The following is a 5,012-nucleotide window of genomic DNA, read 5'->3' on the forward strand; positions in this document are numbered from 1 at the left end:
AACATTAAACCAAAGATATCCCCTGAAGTTATATTAAAATTAAACAATAGTTTAGCTTAACTTGTAAAAAAAAAGAAAAAAGTCTGCCCTGCGCATTATGTTATTTTGTTGTTGTTTGTTGTTATTTGCCGTCAAGTCGGACCTGACTCATAGCGACCCCTTCTTGAGTTTCAGTATCACTACGGAAGTAGACTGCCCAACCTTCCTTCCGAGGAGTGGCTGGGGGGTTTGAACCACCAGCCTTCTGGTTAGCAGTCAAGTGCCTTAGGCACTACGCTACCAGCGCTCCTTATGTTATTTTAAGAACTATCTATATAGGCTGCATAGGATATTTTAAGAACAATCCATATAGGATCAAATTGACAACAGTGATTCAAAAGATTAGATAGGAACAGTAGAGGGCAGTGAGTTTATGTTAATGAGGGAGGAACAACTAAAAAATGAGGAAAGTCATTTTGTCTTTTGAGTTGTCGAAAATGACAACTCAAAAGATGCAATCAATGTCCCTAAACTGTACTTGTGAAAACTGTTGAATTGGTGCATGTTTTGCGGTGTTTATTCTCTGTAACAGGAGCCCTGGTAGCATAGTGCTTAAGGCACTTGACTGCTAACCAGAAGGCTGGTGGTTCAAACTCACCAGCCACTCCTCGAAAGGAAGATGGGGCAATCTACTTCTGTTGTGATACTGCCTTGGAAACCCAAGGAGGGGTCACTATGAGTCGGATCTGACTCGACAGCACATAGATAACATTCTCTGTAACAAAATAAATAAAATTTAAAGAAAAAAATATATATTCAGAGACACTTTTCACCACCTAATCCAGATTACCACCCTAGTTGAAGTGGCCATCTTGTCCAAATTACTGCAGTATCCTCCAACTGGTCTCCATGCTTTGTGTCCTTTATGATCACACCCCACCTCTTCTACCCTTCTCTTTCTTGCTCACTTCTTTCAGGTACTTATCTCCACCTGATGTTTACCTTGTGTCTTCACAGATAGTCCATGGGGTCAGAGCAGCATCTGGCACATGGTAAGTGCTCAATAGCTGATGGATAAATGAAGAGCACATTGCAAGTAGACCCTGGGGTCTTCACTCCCAGCACATGCTGAGTGGGCACAGAATTTAAGCTCCGTAAGGAATTATCATCCTGGAACAGCATTAGTGGGGGGAAAAAACCTAGAGAGCAAAGGCTACAGAGCTCCATTCACTTATTCCTCACTCTCTAGGCATACTGACCTAATGTAGGCCAACATGTTGGGCAGAAGCTTGATTCTGAGCTCAAGTTTCCAAATGATCTGCTTAGAATCCCCGCTACACTCCTTTGTTCTCTTTTGGTGCTTACTGTCTTAGCAGGGTTCTAGATGAGTGAACACCTAGCACCAGGAATCATGCACACTAGTGTTGAACTGCCATAAAGATCCTCCCTTATGTCTCCCTGAGTATGTGCTCTTCACATTCCAGAACAGTTCAACTTCCTGATACAGAAGACAGGGCAGAAAAGTAGGTAAGTTTGAAGTGAAGTAAGGGAATGGCTGGATATGAGACTAAGGTGTGAGAATGTAATTTAGGATTCTCTACCTCTATGGAGCCCTGGTGGCACAGTGGTTAAAGCACTGAATTGCTAACCAAAAGGTCAGTGGTTCAAACCCACTAGCCACTCTGCAGGAGAAAGATGTAGTGGTTTGCTTCCCTGAAGTTTACAGCTTGGAAACCCTATGGGGCAGTTCTACTCTATCTTATTGGGTGCTCTGAATTGGAATTGACTTGATGGCAATGAGTAAATGTGACCTAAAAATAATACTGAGAGCATCAACACTTTGAAACCAATGGGTTTATTCTTCTTAGATGTTCCTCATCTACCTCGGGCTTTCTTCCTTGGAAGAAATCAGGACAGCTAATTAAGTTTTAAGGAGAGACCAGGCAATCTATTTCTGTAAAGATTTAGCACCTCGGAAACCCAAATGTGGTCTCTATGAGTAAGAATTGACTGAGTTTGGTTTGGGTTTGTTAAGTTTTATTAATTTTATTCAGTAAATACAAAGAATGTTACTTGAGAAAACTGCAGGGGACAGACTTCATTTCTTGTTGGCCTTCACAGCTGACATCATGACCTTGCTGGCAGTGGAGGACTTCTTATCCACTATGATTCCAGCTGCCACTGTTTGTGTCATGTCCTGGACTACAAAATGGCCTGGGAGAAAGAGTAAAGACCACGATTTTCAGATAGTAACATAGAAAAAAATGTTTTTTACCTGTGCCTCTGTTACAGAATGGAGATTGTACTTTCTTCCCGTGACTCAGGAGTAATCTGTGGCTCACCTAGAGATAGGTACTCAGAGGTCTCCACACACATGGCCTAGTTGGAGACGTCTGCACAATGGATGCATCCTCCAATTTAAGAGCCTTGGGGTTGTTCTCCAGCTTCTTGCCTGACTGCCGGTCAATCTTTTCTTCCAGTTCAGCAAACTTACAGGTGATGTGGGCTGTATGGTAGTCCAGCACTGGGGAGTAGCCAGCATGGATCTGCGCAGGGTGGTTCAGGACAATCACTTGGCAGGAGGACAGTATGGAAATAGAAGAGTTGCGAGATTGATGGCAGCTAGCCCTGTGATCTGGGACAAAATCTTCACAAACCTGGGGCCTCAATCTAAATTAGGACAAATTCCTAAGGAGGAGCTCATCATCACCAGCCCTGAGGCCCTTGGCTTCCTGGAGCTTTCCTTACTTGTGCCACAAAGCTGCCAGCCTCCATAGAAAGTTCATTCTTGCTGTCTCCATCTACATTCCTCTGCTGTATAACCTCCACAGACACATTCTTCTCGTTGAAGCCCACGTTGTCACCAGGCAGGGCCTCAGCCAGGGCCTCATGTTACATCTCTACAGACTTGACCTCTGTAGTGAGGTTTGTAGGGGCAAAAGTGACCACCATCCCAGGTTTCAGGAAGCCTGTCTCCACATGGCTCACAGGCACAGTGCCAATACCTGTCCAATGGGAGAAAGGAAGTCAGAGTTACCCTACTCAAACCAGATTGGCTCCAAGATACATGCCAAGTCTTTCGTCTTTTTGTTCTAACTGGAATGAAGCCAACTCTATGAGGTATTGGTCCCTGGGCTTAAGGACAAATGAGCACCTACATAACTGTGAGAAAGCACATGGATAGATCATTGGACAAGTTCAAAATGCTGAGATCTTCTATACTTCATCCTAGCTCAGAGAAGCAATGGAGTCAGGATTTTAACCAGGGCACTCCCATCCCAAAGGAGCCCTGGTGGCACAATAATTAAGCACTAAGCTGCTTAAAGCTTGGTGGTTCAAACCCACACAATGGCTCAGTAAAGATTACCACATAGAAAACGTTATGGGGCAGTTCTACCCTGTCACATGGTGTCATTGTGAGTCAAAGTCAGACACCAGAACTCATGCTTAATTCTTGAATGAGCAGGCTATCTTCCACTCCATTCATTCACACACTCATCTCCAGTCATGTACACATCTTACAGAGGCAACCTTAGAGGCTTGTTGACTGGGCAAGTGGACGGGAGGATAGAATCCAGAGCTTCTAGCAATGTCACTCCGGTGGCATTTCACTTCTTCCTCTTGATCTTCCAGCCCTTGAACCAGGGCATCTGTGGGGATAATTAGAATAGAAGTGACTCTGGGGACCATGGTTCCCAGTGCCCCCTACCCAGAGCCATCTGAGCCCCACTTGGACCACTCATGTTTGTGCTGGGCTCCAGCATGTTGTCATTCATTACTAATTTATTGAGGAACACATTGCCTGACACTGGGCTGGAGGCTGAGGACCTCAAAAGAAGTAGTCATGGCCTCTTTCCTAAAAAGCTCCCAGGCTTTTGGGGACAGGAGCTCCTGCTGAATCTTATTTAATTCACCTATACAGGATTGCTTAGAAGAACAGTTGATTGGATTGAATTGGGACTGGCTGTAGCTGTGTGAAGCTTGCTCTGAGGCCAGGTAGGATGTCCCCATTCCCTTGGGAAGTCCTTGCAGAGCTCAGGCATGTAGTAAATGCACAGTTCTTTCCCATACTCTTTTCCTGGGCTTGGGGTAAGAATGGTGAGAGGTCTGGATTTGTAGGGTTCTTGGTCTCACAGAATTCCATCTTCTTAAGCATTCTCCATTTCTCGTTCTTAAGTTGCCATGCTCCACCCTTGTTCCTAAAGAACCAACAAACTCTAGAATGCCAGAGAAGTAAGGAAGCATGTCAGTCATCCCCTCTCACATTTTATAGAAGATATAATCTTTAGGGAGGTAAATGATTGTCAAAAGATTCTGCACTTCCTTGTTCCCCACCATCAGGCATTTTTCCCACCCAGTCACAACTTTGCCTGCTGAAAGTCAGGATGACTTGAGGCACTTACTGATGAAGGCTAAAGATTACAATCTGCAGTATGGATTACAACTCAATATAAAGAAAAAAAAATCCTCAAAACTGGTCCAATAAACAGCTTCATAACAGATGTGGAGAAAAGATTGAATTGTCAAGGACTTCATGTTACTTAGTTCTACAATCAATGGTAGAACCAATGGAAGCAACAGTCAAGACATCAGACGACATACTGCATTGGGCAAATTTTCTGCAAAAGACCTCTTTCAGCCTGGTGGAACCACTGAGACTATGGTCCCTGGCTGCCCTTCAGGTCTGGAATTGAACCCCTTCCTGTGGCTTCCAGCCAAACAAAAGATAGGCATATGACTTGAACATTTACCTGAGGTGGATACACTCCTTGGAGAGAACAATCATGGGAAAAAGAAGGTCTACTTATGCACAGGGAGACAGTTCAGGGGGCAAGAGTGCATGGAGGGATGGACACAGGGAAGAGGTAACTATCGGGAGGAAGTGGGAGGAGAGCTGTTGCATTGTGGTAAATTGTAGTCAATGTCATGAGACAAAAGTATATGTGAACTGTATGGAAAGTGAATTTGCTCTGCAAATTTTCACCCAAATAACAATTAAAAGAAAAAAAAAAAAAAAAAAAAAAGACCTTTTT

The 5,012-nt window shown here is 43.9% G+C and overlaps 1 pseudogene; it reads right to left on the bottom strand.

The window, feature by feature from the left end:
• Window positions 1-2,077: 2,077 nt before the first annotated feature.
• LOC103194679 lies at window positions 2,078-3,755 on the bottom strand (annotated as a pseudogene).
• Between the last annotated feature and the right edge of the window lie 1,257 nt (window positions 3,756-5,012).

The sequence above is a fragment of the Orycteropus afer genome, unplaced genomic scaffold (genome assembly GCF_000298275.1).
Source record: "Orycteropus afer afer isolate SDZICR_OR568_19922 unplaced genomic scaffold, OryAfe1.0 scaffold00047, whole genome shotgun sequence".
In the NCBI taxonomy this organism is placed as follows: Eukaryota; Metazoa; Chordata; class Mammalia; order Tubulidentata; family Orycteropodidae; genus Orycteropus; species Orycteropus afer.